The following is an 18,408-nucleotide window of genomic DNA, read 5'->3' as shown; positions in this document are numbered from 1 at the left end:
GTCGCTTGGTTTGGGATTTCTAGAAAACGAAGGTGATCGCCTTGGTCGCTCGTTCGTCGCTTTTATGCGGTGTGCTTCCCGAGCGACGGCGAAGCGAGTCCCCTGCATCTGTTTCGTCGCACATCCGGAGAGTACCGGCGGCCTCTAACTACAGCCCGTAAATTATAACCGGTTCCTATAATTTTCTGATGGATACTAACACATGTCTGATGTCGTAACTACAAAGATCTTAGTAATTACCTTTTTCTTGCGTAGTTGGCCTTTATGGATGCGGCGACCACGAAGCCCTCAACGAGGAAGTTGTAGCTTCTGTCAAATTGTCGTTCCGAGTCCGATCGGCTCTTGAAGAAGCGATATACCTCCTCATCTTCAACGGCTGGGAGTTGGGAAAGGTCGTTTTCCCAACCCGTGATGGGGAAAACGCTACCTGCAGCCATACAGAGGCGAAGGGATCGACGAAACAGGAACGCTACAGTCAAAACAACTATTCCGGCCGCAACGGAGTCCTTCCCAATGGCGCCGGCCGCCCAATGTTGTTGGACTCGTTCAGCGGATTTTCGCTGTTGCCAGACTTTTTGAAAGGGGTCTATAGCGCAGAAAGAAGATTCATTTTCTAACCGCCAGGTCTTTGCAAACCGACCTTTAAAGGAAGCAGCAGTTAAGCGTCATACAAAGGGCACGCCATAGTGCGTGCCCAACAACTGAACCATTTTAGAGCTCCCAAGAGGACCAAGCCCCTTTCAGATTTCCTTCTGGACACTCGAAAACAAACGAGCAAGCAACAGACCCCTTTGAGAACAGGCCACCACTGCCCTAGAATTACGGTGGTCAGCGAGGGAGCCCATCTGCCTACCGGGACGCAACCGCCGCACTTGATCGTCTGCTCCGCATTCCATAAACAAACAAGAAAACCAAGCCCCGTGACCGGCATACCCCGAGCCGGTCCCGGTTGGCCCAGAGCACCGCCCCCTTCCGACCAGCAGACGACCCGCCGACGAGGAGCTGGCCGACGAGCACTTGAGGACGCTTTCCCCCCGTTTACGACCGCGTGCGGTGCATCCTTGCGTAACGGTCGCACGGAGGACGCTGCTCACGCTGCTGCTCGGGGAATCTCTGCCCTGCCGGACGCAGCGACGCTGCCGTGATTGTCGCGGAGCGGAAGCCTTTGGAGAAGATACCTTCCTTTGACGATAATGTTGAGGGAAGAGTTGGCGGGGGGGGTATAAGGGGGTTTTCCTGGTGGTGTGAAGCGCAACGGCAGCACTGAACGGCGAGCCGTGGCGCTTGGAGCGCCACAGTTTGCCGTCCATTTCGCTCGGAGATTTGCATCGGTTGCGTTCGCAGCAACCAAAACGACACTGCCTCGTATAAAATTAAAGTATAAAATTGGATCGCGGGGAGGTAACTCAATATATAGGCAAGTCTCTATTTATCGAAGTTCCTAACTCCCCGATCTTATCCCGACGACATTTGATACACGTAGCTTATGAACAGATATAAGCTACAAGCCAAAGTATGCAGGCCAGCTGGTTGGGTAATTTCATGCCAATTTAAAGATTTTGTGTTTGTTGTTTTCTTTCCCCTAGCCTTAAGGTTTAGATTACGATAATTAGCCAGATTGAGAAGCGACTCTTCAATTATATAATTCTGTTGTAAGTTCCTATGGCCAATTTCGAAGAGAGTGGTGCAAGGTCCATCCCTACCTTCGCTTTTCGCAAAGATTATAAAAAATGAGAAGGTAACGAAGAGACCAACGCAATCCTTTCTGACAAAGCCTGGGAACATCATAGTGCTCGGTAATCCGTCCAACTTCGCAGACCTTTCGAATGAACTCTGGTCCTCCAAGAGGAGAAAAGGAATTACCATAATTGTATCAAATTTTCGAGAGTATTACCGACCTCATTCAGCCTCCCCTCCGCTGGGTGGAGAAATTCTGCCTTAGAATTCCACTTGAAGATCAAAGGGTTGCCGCGCTACATGTGCGGCCACTGGACTCGGTTGATGAATTGAGCGCGCAGCTCCCCTCATTGGCTGCAAGACGACGGCTTCGCTTCAGTCTCTCTCGTAGCATCCCATATATGGCGACGTTTCCTCGCGTATTTAGAAACAAAGAGAACCGCTAGTGCTTCCTCCGAATCATCGCTGACTGCTCGACTGACAAAATGTGGAACGTGTGCGTCGTGGACATATTAATGAAAATCCAAGAAGGCCCCCAAAACAAAGACAAAGGAAACGTACACACACGAAGCACCAAGTCAGGGGTTTCCCCAGAAATTGAAATTAGGAGGGGGTCTAAATGTTTATGGGGGGGGGGGGGGGGGGGGGGGGGGGCATTGAGAATAGAGGAGTCGTTGCGAATTAAGGGGTGCCTTAAAAAAAAAAAATGGGGGGAGGGGGTATAGATCCCTGTTGGGGGAGTGTAGCGAAATCGCTGCACCAAGTAGTTTCGTGTGTTTATTCTCTTATTGTACCTTTTTATAACATTTGAACTTGCTTCATGTTTCACGCATGCCGACTGGTCAATTTATAGACCCTCTTTTCGGAAGAGTGAAGCATCTTCGCATGATCTGTTCCTGAGACAGCGACATCGCCTTCGCGTACCGTTAGAAATATGAAATGGTGTATTGGGGACTAGATAACGGGTATGCCATAGACGCTTTACAGACGCGCCGAATTACATCCGCCATTGTTAACTTTCTCTTATTTTACCGAGATACCGAGCCATCAGAGACGGGCGTTGACGAGTCTGCAGAAAGTCCAATGATTGGGGTAAAGACACGGTAGAATCTAAAATGGTAATGACCTGACCTGCTACGTTAATGACGAAGTGAAGCGAACGGAATAAGAGGAAACAACAATTGAAGGTCGGTTATGGCGGCGCCCATGCACAGCTGCTGCAAAGCGTCTATAATTAGTTTGAGCTTAACTCCAGGCGCAGCCAAACATTTGAAGGTAATGGCACCGATCAAGATTCGTCTTTCAGCTTCCGAAGTGGAAGGGCGCATCGTCATGAGCTCCGTAAGAGCGGTTTCAACGGCTACTGATAGCCGTGGTATCACTGCTGAACGAAGGGACGAGGCTGCTTATCGTATCATCCTGCCTACGCTGCCGGCAGGCGTATATGCCCTGAACTCCGTTTTTCTTCATGCCGACGTCGGCGCACGGCCCTACCGTATCGAGGACTTCAAGGACGGACTGGAACATGCCGGAGTCCTAGGAGACATCGCAGCATGTGGTTCGTACCAAATGAACCACGTGTGGATGGTCACCCTCAAGTCACCCACGGCCAAACAAAGGTTGGTGGATGCTCAGGCTTTCGAGGTCAAGGGCAGGCGGTGCCTTGTTATCGATCCGGACAAGGTGGAAGTGCGGCTGAAGTTGCACTGGATACCCTTTTATATACCCGATGACAACGTGAAGAAAGCCCTGGAGCAGTATGGCAAGGTCGAAGAGATAGCAAGAGAGACCTGGCGTGTCAACGGGTTTGAAGGGGTGCAGTCGACCACGAGAGCGGTGAGGTTAACGCTAAAAGACGGCGTCACCACCGAACAGCTACCGCATCAACTCCGACTGTCTGGATGCACTGCGCTAGTCATCGCCCCAGGAAGGGCACCGCTTTGTTTGCGGTGCCGAAGGACCGGCCATATTCGTAAGGAGTGTCGTGTTCCCCGGTGCGAAGGCTGCCGACGCTACGGGCACACCAGACAGGAGTGCATGAAGACATACGCTGACGTGGTCAATGCCGCGATGGAGGACGAAAAGGCCGACCTTCTGATGGACCAGGCGGAGGCCGAAGAGGCTGCGGGTGGGACCCCCTGGAATCTCGAATCCCAGGGACGGGCCAACATCACCGCAGACGCCCCTACCCCCCTCCCTGCGACGCCGTCCGCGGCAGAGCCGCCAACGACCGAGGTTGACACTGCTGGCACATCAGGCGATGAGTCAGCTGGTCGGCTGCCGTCTCAGGAACCTGAGCGAGGGGACCAAGACACCCGCCCAACATCCGAGGCATCCAAAGAAGACGATCAGCATGACTCGGCCGACGCCATGGAAGCCCTGGAAGGCTCTTCCAAGAGACCTCTGGAGCAGCGGCCAACCCAGGACGACGGACAACTGACGACGCTTCAGGGGAGAATGCATGAACGGTGGCGGGCGGTGATGGCCAAGAGGGGCCGATACCGGGCACTGTCACGAACGCCGACGGACGATCAAGCGCCGAAGGAGGGACAGTGAACTGTATGCGGCTGGAACTCCTGTGTTGTGTCTATGAAGGCAAGGAAGTAAGCCGGTTGAGGATTTTCAGTTTTGTAGGTGTAATCTTTGGGGTGTATAATATTGGTTACCGGTAATAATGGGGTCCGTATTGCGATGAAATCAAAATGGCTATCAGTTTCGCCACCTTGAACGTTCGGGGGTTGAACTCGACAAAGAAACAGTACCAATTGCAACGTCTGCTATGTGATGAGCAGCCGGATTTCCTCGCAATACAAGAGACAAAAATGGCTGAAGACAATGACATTGCTAGCGCTTTGAGGCCTTTTCTTTTTCGCTATGAAGCGTGTGTGAGTCGTGCCGTGGGATTCTCGGCTGGATGTTTTCTTTTTCTCAAAAAGTCCTTAAACCTTGGACATTTGCAGGTGGTGTCTGATGAGCAGGGTCGTTTCATTTCTTGTGACTTCACGTTGTCTGGAGTACAGTGGCGTGTGATTTCTGTATATGCTCCGAACAACGTACGACAAAGAGAGCAGTTTTTCCAATTCTTGCGCAGTTACGTGGAATGCGATAAAGTTCTGGTTGTATAAAGCGCGATCCAAACCAACGCTTCTTTTTGCGCCTGTAGGTCGTGCGGCTGCGGATGTGACGTATTTTCGTGACGTCGCGCCGCTTCTTCGCTCCTTCCGGGCGCGCACAAGAAAGTTGGTTGATTTCAACTTCTTTCTCAACGCGCACAAAAACGCGAGGTGACGTAGTAGGGCGCTCCTGTGTCCCGGCCAATCGGTGGAGGGCAAGCTAGTTCCGGCTCCGCGTTTCTCGCCGTCTGGCTGCCCTCTCCTCCCCCCCTTCTATTCTCTTCCAACATGACAACGCGATCTCTCTCTCTCTCTTCTTCTCGCCGCCTGGCCGGCCAGTCTGTCGCAGTTCCACCTTGCTTGTGCGCTCGTGCCTGCGTGCGTGCGTGCGCGCTCGCCCGAAGTTTTGCCCGTCCAAACCAAAGCGCACGGTTCTGACTCAGAAAGCGCGCCCGGAAACAGCAAAAACGCCACGAAATGCGTCACATCCGCAGCCGCACGACCTACAGGCGCAAAAAGAAGCGTTGGTTTGGATCGCGCTTTAGGCGATTTTAACTGCGTTTGCGACGAACGCGATAAATCCTCGCGGACGAGATATAGTGATAGCAGTGTAAGCATTTTGAAAGATATTATTGACACGTGTGGTCTCGAAGATGTAGGCGCCTTGCAAGCGGCAAGGAATGATTTGCGATATACACACTTTCAAGCTTCGTCATATTCTCGATTAGATCGCATCTATGTATCAGTCGACATTATACAGCAAGCACATGGCTACCGTGTGCAACCAGTTTTTTTCACTGATCACTGTCTTGTAACTATTAAAATTGGAAAGAAGGAAAAGACAAATTCAAAGTTCAATTGGAGGCTCTGGAAAATGAACAGAAAATTGCTAAAAGATGAACAGTTTATTGCCACCGTAACCAAGCTTCTAAGTAGTCTGCATGAAAAAGACAACGGTCGAAGTGAGGCATGGGAAGTTTCAAGGAGGAGGTTAAATTGGCCGCGATTGAAAGATCAAGCAACATTCAGTTTCAGCTTCGAGCCCGCGAAACGCAACTGCAAAAGGATCTGAAATACTTGTATAAAGTAGAGAGTGAAAACCCAGGTACTTTCTTTGAGGATATACAGTATATCAAGACGGAACTAAACAAGATCTATCAGGACAAGTATAGCGGGGCGGTTGTACGCTCCCGGTCAGAAAAGTTTCTTTTGAGAGCAGCCTACCAAGCGAGCTTTGGCTGACGAAAAAAGGTATGCTTTGACCAAAGAAATTTATGAAATAGACTATAAGGGCGCAACAAGCAGTGATAAAAATGTGATTGAGGGTGCTTTTGTTGAATATTATGAGCATCTTTTTTGGAAAAGGCCCACGCCTAAAGGCTTTTCCAAACTAAATGATTTTTTATCGCTAATGCCTCAACTAGACGAAGATGTAAAGATATGGCTCGAAGGAGATATAACTGTGGGGGAAGTCGAGCAAGCAATTGACTCCTTAGCAAGGCAGAAAACACCTGGTCCTGATGGCATTTGCGCCGAGTTCTACCAAATGTTCAAGAAAGATATCTGTCCTTATTCCATTTTTCATGAGTCATATGAAAAACAGCAACTGCCGCGGTCATTTGCTGATGCCCACACCATTTTAATTCCAAAGTCAGACGACTCGATTAAAAGACGCAGTGTCACAGGCTACAGACCGATCACTTTAACAAACATTGACTATAAAATTTTTGCGAAAGTCCTCACACGTAGACTACAAAAAGTTATTAGTAGTCTCATCGGTGAGCATCAAAGTTGCGGCATTAAAGGGCGCTCCATACAAACAAACATACACGTCGCGAGAAGCATATTAGAAACTTCAGAGGAGAACGGTCAAGTGGCTATGATTCAGCTCGACTTTGAGAAAGCCTTTGATCGAGTACGACACGACGTCCTTGAAAGGATTTTATCGCATGTTAATGTCGGGCAGATTATTTTAAACGGGGTAATAATGGAATACAAAGGATGTGCTACTAGGCTTGTGGTCAATAATAATGTATCTAAAAGTATACCGGTGGTAACATCAGTGCGACAAGGGTGTCCCTTGTCACCGCTATTGTTCTGTTTATATTTAGAGCCTTACTGCCTAAAAGTGCTAGCCAGTAAAAATATTCAAGGTTACACTTTAAACACGGCGGAAATCAAAATTTCAGCGTATGCTGACGACGTTGCCGTTTTTTGCACGGACAAGAAAAGTGTAACCAACGCTGTAGAGCTTACAAAAATGTACTGTGAAGCCACCGGCGCTGCTGTAAACTGGGAAAAAAGCTGCGGGTTCTGGCATGGCAGTTGGGCCTCGAAGCCTCTTTCATTTGCAGGTTTTAGCTGGAGTAGTACACCATGTGCTTATTTAGGAGTCCCTTTGCAGTACTACAGGGTTAGCACACCATACTGGAATGAGGTGACGCAAGACTTAAAGGCAAAAACGGACTCCTGGGCCAATCGTGATCTTTCAATATTTGCACGAGCCACTGTTTGTAATGTCTTTCTGGCAGCGAAACTATGGTATTTGCTGCAAGTGCTTGCCTGCGGGAGAACTAACATCCAAAAATTTCACAGGGTTTTTGCGACTTTCGTCTGGAAATCGTGCTGGGAAAGAATGAGGAGAGACAACCTTTTTCGACGTGTCAAGTTTGGGGGTCTCGGGCTCACGCATCTTTTTGTGAGGCAACTTGTATCGCGCTTTATGTTTCTACACGTGACCAGAATCACCCATTTCTCCGTGCCACAGTCCAGATGAAACTAGCAAACTCCCTCACCAGTGTCTTGGTCACAAGTGACTGCACAGAGCCCCGAAGTCTCTTTGGGTTTCTGAAGGAGGTCAAGGACGCCACATTGTTTCTACAAACCCGTTTTTCAATGGACTACCTGGGCACTGTCACGAAAAAGAAGCTAGCCCGCGACCTGGTTGAGTTACTTTTCCCCGCACCTATGTATCGTTCTCTTTACAATCAGTGTCCTGGACAAGATGTTCTTTGCCGCGTAAAGAAAATGTGTATCCCGCCTGTCGTTAAGTCCTTTTTTTTTTAAACTACATAATGAAACATTTCCTGTTAAGCCTTGGCTCCAGGAAAAAGGAATTTTCGTACCATGATCTGTCGATTGCTTGCTATGCAAAAAACCCGAGACTATTGAGCACGTCTTCATTGATTGTTGGGACGCGCTGTTTTTTTTGGGATGTTCTCCAAAGAACATTGAAAAAAGACCTATGTATTGCGAGAGAAGCGATTCGATTTCTACCAGTCGATGCGTGCGAAGCGGTTCCCTATGATATGTTCATGGTGCTCGGTTTATTTAGCATCTGGAAAACTCGCATGGAATTCCGGCATGCAGACCCTCATATTAAACCTGTGTATGGGCACTTTATTGATGTTGTTACCCAAGTACAATCTGTGTACTGTCGGTCTGCAGACGCTGCGCCCGACTGGGCAAATCTGTTTGATGCAATCAAAAATATGAAAGAATTTTAGTGGCCCACAAGCGCCTGGGTGATGTGTGTTTATTTTGACATCGCATTCTGTGCTACACTTGTGTTCAATAAAGAAAAAAAAATGGCACCGATCAAGTTGCGACAAAAGCGCGTCACTACACTTGAAATGGGGAGGTCCCTAGTTCGATACCTGGACCAGGCGGATTTTTTCGGTCGCGCACCAGTCACCTATCTGTGTTTGGAGATTTGTGTTTGACCTTTGTCCCCCTTGCTCCCCTTCTCCAATGATTATTACCCTCATTCTTGTCCAGCTTGCTTGAACCTTTGTATTAATTGCATTATCATCACTAGACCGTGTTTCCTTTTTTTTTAGAGCGCAGCTCTTAGGCCCCCGTTTCCGGCTTGAGCGGCGTCGCCGTCGCCGTTGGCGTCGCCGTCGGCGTAACCGCGCGGTGCATTATGGGTAAATTTCCCCGCTAAATCTAGCGGAAAAATTTTCCCGTTAAATCTAGCGGAAAAAATTTCCCCACTAAATTTAGCGGAAAAATTTCCCCGCTAAACCTAGCGGAAAAAAATTTCCCCGCTAAATCTAGCGGAAAAATTTCCCCGCTAAATCTAGCGGAAAATTTCCCCGCTAAATCTAGCGGAAAATTTCCCCGTTAAATCTAGCGGAAAAAATTTCCCCACTAAATTTAGCGGAAACAATTTCCCCGCTAAATCTAGCGGAAAATTTTCCCGCTAAATCTAGCGGAAAAATTTCCCCGCTAAATCTAGCGGAAAATTTCCCCGCTAAATCTAGCGGAAAATTTCCCCGCTAAACCTAGCGGAAAAAAATTTCCCCGCTAAATCTAGCGGAAAAATTTCCCCGCTAAATCTAGCGGTAAAAATCTAGCGGAAAAAATTCCCCCTGCTAAAGTCGCGGAAAAAATTTCCCCGCTAAATCTAGCGGAAAATTTTCCCGCTAAATCTAGCGGAAAAATTTCCCCGCTAAATCTAGCGGAAAATTTCCCCGCTAAACTTAGCGGAAAAAATTTCCCCGCTAAATCTGGCGGAAAAATTTCCCCGCTAAATCTAGCGGAAAATTTCCCCGCTAAATCTAGCGGAAAAAATTTCCCCGCTAAATCTAGCGGAAAAAAATTTCCCCGCTTAGCGGAAAATTTTCCCGCTAAATCTAGCGGAAAAATTTCCCCGCTAGATCTAGCGGAAAATTTCCCCGCTAAATCTAACGGAAAGATTTCCCCGCTAAAACTAGCGGAAAAATTTCCCCGCTAAATCTAGTGGAAAATTTCCCCGCTAAAACTAGCGGAAAAAATTTCCCCGCTAAATCTAGCGGAAAAAATTTCCCCGCTAAATCTTGCGGAAAAAACTTCCCCGCTAAATCTTGCAGAAAAATTTTGGTCACGTGACCTGGGGAGTCACATGACACCCCGAGGTCACGTGACCCCCTCCCGAGGTCACGTGACCTCTGAGGGGGGCACGTGTTTGCCCCCATGTGCCCCCACCAAGGTCACGTGCCCTCGGGGGGTTCACGTGACCCCCCCCCCCCCCCGAGAACACGTGGCCCCCAGTAGCCTTCCCTCCTCCTCCTCAAGAGCTGCGCTCCAATTCGGCGTTACAGGGAGTGGTAAACGGCTTTCACATTTTCTCGCCCCCCTTCCAAAAAAAAAAAAACAACGCTGCAGTGAACGTCAATCTTCACAACGAATGCCTGCGTGAGTTTTTTTCTTGTTGTTTATAATAGGCTGATAAATGATACAACACGTAACGAAACATGACGAACACCATGTTGCACTTTTGATTCTACATGATGGGCGCCATCAGCTCATAGCGTCGGCTGCTTCTGTACTGAGGGAGAAACGACGCATTTATCGTGTACAAGACGCCATATATTGGCGTTTTTTTCAGAAGTCATCATGTGACAAGGTTTGGATATCTCTCGCAACATGGTTCCGCAGATTTACCGAATATTCTATTAGAATCGAGGCAATATATTCATCACGCATAGGATTTCCTTCGTGGGCTTTTTTTCAGTTTCAGTCTCGGGATAGTCTGCAGAGCGAGATAATATAGCTCCTATTATCTCTTGCTCGTGGCTTTGTTTTTTTCCACGGTATATTGTAGCACTACAATTATAATTATTATATAACGAACATTTCGCCTTGCCCTTAAAACAAGTCCACTCGTTACCTGTACTCGAACACTAGACATGCAGTAAGTTCTGAGCTGCCTTTGACTCATTGTTCGAACAGTCAGTAGAGGCAAAGGCGCCTTTGCGTCACTAATCATTCCAAATCGGAGGTCGTTGTTTCGATTTCCACACACGCTCTCGACTCCTCCTCTTTCTCAGTGCCTGCCCGGATATATTCGAAAACGTCGACGAAGCGGAGACTCCCGCGTCTCTTCGCAGAGACTGCAGAACAAACCCCAACGGGTCCCACCCGTCCCTTCGGGCAAGTGAGCAGCACCGCCCGGACGAAACAGCGACTCGTAGCCCGTCCGGTCAGACTAACGAGGCGTTCCTAATAAGGCTTCCGCCGCGTCTGTCCAACCCCCGGAAGGAACGGCTCGCGTCGTGTTACCGCGCTACCGGGCGCATGGACCGTCGCGGACGGATTCGCGAGGCGGTGCCTTCACGTTCCGGAGGCTCGCGGCACGAGCAAGCCCCGCACCAGCTATTGGTGACGTCCCACGGCTCGTACATTATATAAAAGACGCGGTGACATCTGCGAACACTCCTCAAGCATGTTCGAAGTAGCTTCATGCATGCTTCGAACATTTCTGCAGGCAGTAGGACTAATGCGACCGTCAAACGAGGAATGCCTCAGAGAGTGCCTGCAAGCTGTCCTTCGTACGAAGTGTTAGCAGGGAAACCCCGGCCTTTGGGATACGAGTGCCGAAAGCAGGCGAATGCCAACGCCGAAATGGTGACGCGTACCGATTAGGAGCGGTCGATGCCTGACGCACGTGACTCTGCCCGCGTTGAATGACAAGCTTTGCGGCGACGACATTCAATAAAGGTCGTCACTACAACTGCAGCCTGCACCGCACTGTCTACGTCACTCATTGGGGGTCAGCAGACCTTCCTTTTCAGGCGTTTGGACAGAGCCTTTTCAAAAGTGCGCGCCATCTAGTAGCGGAGGCGCCGGTTGCCCGAGTCGGCCACTGTTTGGGCGTGTACTCTGAGCATGGCTACGAGTGCTGAGTAAGCGTTCTGCAAGACCTCGGATCCAATATACGCTTCGTCGCCTAGAAATGGCGACCGCCAGTGTTGATCGATGGCGTTTGAAAAAGGGGTTGTCGACGAGCTCGCGTCGCTGGAGTGTTGAGTTTGGCAAACAGGGAACGTCCACAGCACGGCACGTCCGTGTTTCTCGTTTTGAAAAACGAGCAAAGCATGCGGGCGCCATACTCCTGAACGCTTAAAATGTCGTTGGAACGGAGGGCTTTTCACATCAATTCCGAAAGGCACGTTCAATCAACAACATCAAGATGGTCGTGGCAACAGCAGTTATTTAGCCAGGTACCGCGGTCAATACCGGTTCGGGGTTGCGTGTCCGTCTTTTCCCGTTTAACGTTTATCCTCCGAACTTAACGGGGAATCGCAGCGTCACCTGACGTCACGTTATTACGTGGCGTCACAGTGTCGAGTGACCACGTCATGTGACGTCTCAGTGTCGCATCATCACCATCCACTAAATATAGCCGGACCTAAGTCCGCTAAATTTTAATGCGGCAATGTAGCTGTGCGCGGCAGAGTGTGCAGCGCCTCGGCTGTCGCCATAGTTTCTTTGCGGGACACCTCAAGAAACCGGAAATGATTGTGGTAGGCGATACATTTATGCGTTTCTTCTGAGCATGCGCCACGAGCAACGCGCTCAAATAGTGTGCGAGAATATGACACTCTAGGATACAGATAGGATACAGAATATGACACTCTAGGATACGAGACGCACTTCCGGCTAGCAAGCCCTCCGGAATTTACGCCGGAATAACCTTCACCTTAAGCCGGGGTCACACTGCTTATACACTTTTTCCACAAGGGCGCAGCATCGTTTCGACCTCTCCACGCCGCTGGAAGGTGTTTACGAAAAGTGCGTGAGTGTCACACATTCTCGTATAGCCTCACCTATATTTTCTCGCACATTCCAGGTTGAAATGCTTTCTCATTGTTTCGTCCCGCATACCAGATGCGGAACCCACGTGACTGAAACGGACAGAAAACCGAAAACGTCTTTACATCCTTCAACACACACTCTGCATACAGATTCAAAAGCGAGTCATCGCGAGCTCCGTGCTTCGCACAAATGCCGCGTGGTAAAGAGATTAGGGAGAAACTTGGCACGCGGCATTCGAACCACGGATATTTCGGTGACTAGAGTTTGCAGACTGTCTCTTGTATGATGTATGAGCAATGTGACCCCGGTTTGTGGCTTCCTACATGTGCGCCGAAGGAAGTGTTTTCCACTTCGCTCGATGTCCCTTGCCGGTGAAATAAAAAATAATTTGTTGCCACTCGATTAAGGCTCGTTCACGCAGACTCGTTTTCTTACGTTACGTTACGAAAAGTCACTGGGAAATCTGAGCTTCGTATCAAGCGTGGCACCCAATTCAAGGAGATAGCCTGGCACCCGACATTCGAGACACGAATGTTTCGGTGACGACGATGCTAGTACGGTGAGTTACCGTGGCAACCAAGGACACAAGTCTCGTCGTAACGTAACGTAAGGAGCTGAGCTCGGTTTAACGTTTCATACATCACCGTTTTCTTACGTTACGTATAAGTCACCGCAACATTCGTGTCTCGAATGTCGCGTGCCAGGCTATCTCCTTGAATTGGCAGCCACACTTAATACGGAGCACAGATTTTCCGGTGACTTTTCGTGACGTAACGTAACAAAACGGGTCTGTGTGAACGAGCCTTTATTCTGCATAGCGTTCTTTATTAGAGAGTTTTAGTAGATCGTTCCGATACTCCCGATAGCCCCGATAACGATACTATGCATGCACAAGGGAGGCGGTGGCGGAGTATCGGGATATCGTTATCGGAGTCATGGGAACGATCTACTAAAACTCTCTATTAGCAGCCGGCGAGACTCCGAAGGAGACGTAAGCCTAAATCACGTGGCGCGATCTTGCTTGCCATTTCGCAGTTGAGCGCCACGCTTCTTTTGCCGCACGAGCGACCTCGCAACTAAGCAATCGCCAGTAAAACAGCACCGTTTTGTTCACGCATGACACGGAGTGGCGAATCGATGCGACCCAAATACCTCCTCAGTCTCAAATCTTGAATTCTCCAGTCGACGGAGCGACTCACCTTGCCCGTCAGATTTACCCACCAAACCCGAGCGGCTAATAAAACTCGACGAAACCAAATAGCCGAAATGGAGGAGAACGGTCATCCGCATGGCTGCACTCGGACTACCGTGTAGGTGAAATGACGCTCCGAGCCGGGACCCACGACAGCCACACATTGAAGAGCGGAGAAGGTGCTCTTTTAAGATACATCTGGTCAGACACACAAGCGGCTCCAGACGCCGTGTTCAGTTAGAATTTCTTTTTTTTTTTCTTTTTCTGTCTTTATGCGTTTATTTCGAGAATGTACAACCAACTAGGCCAGTCTGCCGTCTTAATCAATTTTCCAGTCCTGTACTCGTGCAAATATCGACTCGGAGACGACTCGCCTCGGGCCTCATTAGAAATTAGAACAGTGCCCTGCGCTCAAACGAGAAATTCCGGTCGTATCGCATTGGTCGGCGCACTGCAGGCTCTGCGCTCTCAGAAGGCCCTTCGTGAATACAGTTCCTCGGCGATACGCTAGACGACGTGAATCAATTGGTTTTCATTCGACCTGCCAATGCATGACGGCAATGATCGTGGAGTCTCATGAGTGGCAAAACGGAGCGCACCACTTTTGTCTCTGGAACTGCAATCGAGTAGTTCAGACACTTGCATTTGAGTGGGAGTTACCTCGCTGCGACCGCTTGTCACTGCTAACCACGAGTAGAGTAACTGTATATGCTCCGCTTGCTGAGCAGAGTACCGCAATGGTGCCATTCTGGAGCCAAGCACTGCGGGAAGCCACGGTCGGTTTTTGCAGGGGACACGAAGGCGCAGACGCGAGGCGGCGTGCTGTGGCGTGCTGCGGCGCGCTGCGGAAGGAAAATAGTGCGGCTGACGAGAACGCCGTCCCCTCGCTTTCGGACGAGAGCTCGCCGACTCGCCGAGATGGCCGGATGTGCCGATCGCGTATCACTCCGCGAGAGCCGCAGACGCGAGCTACGCGATCGTCGGCCGTGTCGTCTGCTTTCTATACCTTGGAAACGGATGTCCTAAAACATCGCTCGCGGTATACAAAAACTGGATTGTATTGTACCCGGTTGACACACAGAATGTTCAATGAGTTATTAAGCTTTCGGTTCGTTCGATTTTAGTCTAGGATCTATATCTTGCGAACTCAAAGCGGAAAATATGTTCCCCCGAAACCCGGCGCTCTGGAAGGCCGCTTTCCCGCACGAAGGTCGGATCCAGTTCTCCCCACGTGACCACTCCTCCGCCAATACGGAGATGGCGGCGAAAGGAAAAGGAACGCGATACTCTGGCTCTGCAAGCAGAGCCTATACAGTTACTCTAACCACGAGGTTACTCAGGCGCCATCTACCGCGTAGCACTGTGCCTATATCCGGTTTGCGTGTATTTCCCGAACTAGGCCGATGGTCTCGCAGTGTTTGCCAGATCAAATCGACGCAATATCTAGGAAACGCGGCGTCTAATAGCACCGTCAGAATCATTTCGAGTCCAGGGTAAAATAATAATGCGTAAAAAAAAAATAGGAAATACATTGAGACCGGAAGTAGGCCAGTTCCACCCGTTAAATGGCGCCACTCTGATCCCGTCGTAGGCAGTCCATCAACCTCGAACGGAAATGTGTGAACCAGCATCCCTGTTTGACAGGCATCTTAAAAGCCTCGAGAATGAACTCGTTTAAGCACAATATGGACGAATCAGCTGGCGATCTTGGCTAAGCGCATGCCCGTTGGCTCGCGCTGGTTCGCTGATTCTTTACTTACAAGAGTTCGTTCTAAAGGCCTTCTACCCCTGGCAGACGGTCACGACAAAGGACTTCGGAACGAACCCCTCGGAGGATCGACGCCCTGCCCACGCTAATAGGTGCGAAATCGCGAGCTGATTCGCCGAATCTTTCGAGCAGTTTATTTTCAAGGACTTTAAAGTTTCCCACTAACATGAGACTATAACGTGCACGAAAAAGGGTAGTATTACCAATCAATGACAGCTTAAGAAAAGCACAGAGCGTAGCTTGTCCACACCTTTTTATTCGTGATTCGATCGTTGGGCGTTCTTGTCGAATAATACGTCGCTATCCCATTGGCGGCGAGGCGCCGCGCCCTGTATTTCTTAAGTCGTCCGTGATACCGATAGCCCTTCCTCATTAACTGAAATGTTCAAATGAAGCTATGAACGCTCCGTCTGCATCTCGTTGCGCTATCCACTCGGGGACTTCACGAAGCGTGCGTGTCCGCGAAACCAGTTACGCCCGGCAGTGGACTGGGAAGAAAAGACACACAAACTGGCTAATGCGCGCCGTCTAGACGCCGCACAGACATCAGCGGCCGTGAAGACGGCTTTGCGCTGTTGCCGTCATTCGGTTCGTGCGGTCGTCTGGAACCGCCTCCTCCGCCCCAGCGACAACTCGGGCTGACGCAAGCGGCCGGCCGACGGAGACGAGCGCCAGACGAGTACAACGTCCGATCCCGGCCCCCGGGCAGTGCGTGTTACACGTTCCTCCGAAACGGGAACGAAAACTCGTTTCATGTTCTTTCTCAATCTGGGATCCCGTTACAAGTTTCGGTGATTCGGAACAGCGAAGTAAATATCGTGGTTTTCTTTTTTAATCAATTTATTCGGGTTTATTTGATATAAATCGATTTTTTTAAAAAAAATCACGGTAGCTAAACTTAGTGAGTCTTCGTCCCTAAATGTAGTGGTAAACATTGCAGATTTTTTTTTTATCAATCCGTCCGATCACAGGTAACAATACGGAAAAAAGAATTAGCGTAAATTTAAAGTACAGTTTAATTTACGGTTTACCACTTCTTATTTGATGTAACCCCCCCCCCCCCCCCCCCCCCCAATCTAAAACAAAAAGAGCTGGATGTTCTTGTTTTTTTTTTAATTTTTAATTTTTAGACTGCTAAACACAATTCTCTTTCTCTTACGTTCCGATTTGCTTGCAATAGGAGTTACGTAACCGACGAATTAAGTGGAAGGTTTTAAATAAAGCTCGATGCTCCATTTTTCCTAAGAAGAGCACTGCTTTTTGCTCGCGTTTGGCATATCAATCTCTTTTGCTCGATGATTATTTGATTGTAGTAATAAACAAATGCACATAAAAAGCATCAAACGGTAGACAAATTAAATAAAGACTATATATATTCGAGCTTATTTTTAGGAGAAGGTTTCATTGCAATCATCATAGTAAAACTAGTCTGATTTAAATCCTATTGATTTTTACTCTCCACCCCGAGGTTGATAAGGAACGCCTTTCCCGTTACCCTTCTGAGATTATAACGTTACACTCGCGTATTTTACCGAAATATTTTGCCGGTTAATTGGTCGATAAAATAAAGCGACCGAGTAAAACTATCCCTATCAAACCGCGTGTCCAGTGGCCATATTTACACTCGTTCCAGTTCTTTTGTTTTCAACTCTCTCTCTCGGACACTTCCCCATCTCTTCCAATCGGAGGCTGAACTAGTCGCTAATAAAAGGCCCGAGTGTCTACGAAATTCGGGTAAAATAGCAAAAAGGAACGGCGTTCCTCTCTACGTTCCTTGGAAAACGTAATTAGTTCCCGTTCCAGTTCCACGGACGCTAAAATGGAGCGGCGGCGTTTTCCTCCGTTCCTCTTAAAAGGAACGCGTACCAGGAACGTGGTTCCCTGGAACGCCGCTCCGTACAACACTGCCCCGGAGGGACCTTGGCGGGCGCCCGAGAAGCGTGTGGACAGCCTGAGGCGTGACTGCTACTGTTAGGGGCGCCAACTGAAACATGGAATGACGTTCCAGACCTAATCGAGCCTGCCGGGATGTTGCGTATTGCCCTCGCGCACCCGTAATGGCCTCGCCCCGTGAGAACGACAGACAGCGACGCTTGTCCGTCGACAAAAGAAAGTCATATTGTAGGTGACCGGAGCAGTCTTCTGCAGTACCGCACGCTCCCTGACATTTTCTTTTCGGGGAGGGAATCTGCCAAGTCTGGCGTAGAAATGGTTGCATGCTAGCAACATGTTGTTACTTTATTACTTCGTTTTATCTAGCGTGTGCTCTATACTATTTTCCCACCTATCCTCTCCATGCAGGATGGACAACACAAAATGAACCCAATAATGACCGCTTTTTTATTTCCGTCAGTAGAGAACGTGAAGCGACTAGTGATTCGAGAAGTATGAATGCTGGATGTACCGCCCATAAGTCAGAGTGCGCCTCACGGCTGCACAAACACTCATCCGGAGGAAGCTCACACCAAAACTATCCGCTCGCGCATGTAGACAATATGGAGGTTATGCTGAAGGTGGTACAAAGCCATTTCTGTCAAATCTGGAAGCGGTGTAATATCCGAAAGTTCCAGATTCCTAGCTTGAAGAGGTGCATGAGTCCCTTTCGGCTTTGTGGCCATGCTCTCGCGGCTACGTTCCAGAGAGGGAGGTCAACCATCCGCACGAAATCACTGAAAGCCTAACGAACGCAGTGCGTGGCGAAATACGGGCATCTTATTGTATCGCGGCACTAGCCAAAAATCAGAAGCCAAAAAAACCAACCACGAGGCAGGAAGCGTGAACATCAGATTCACGCCCTGGGCTTGCGAAGCTGTCCCTCTGGGGTCACTAATCCAAACTGAACATCGAGAATATCGAAAGCGGGGCACGGTCTTCTGGCTGCGGAAGTTAATTCCATCCCACGAGCATACACGCTAGCATCCTCCGCGACTTTGACCGCCAGTTGCATTTTCTGAGCTCCATGTAAGTTTCAAGGCCCACACCTTGTCTTCAGCGCCCAGTTGGCGCTGTGCTGCATATGCAGCACACTGCCAACTCGGCGCTGAAAACACGGCGGTCGGAGCTCCGCTGCAAAGGAC

Source organism: Ixodes scapularis, unplaced genomic scaffold, assembly GCF_016920785.2.
Source record: "Ixodes scapularis isolate PalLabHiFi unplaced genomic scaffold, ASM1692078v2 PGA_scaffold0__279_contigs__length_252992795, whole genome shotgun sequence".
NCBI lineage: Eukaryota > Metazoa > Arthropoda > Arachnida > Ixodida > Ixodidae > Ixodes > Ixodes scapularis.
The sequence above is the reverse complement of the archived record's forward strand: the minus strand, read 5'-3'. Positions refer to the sequence as shown.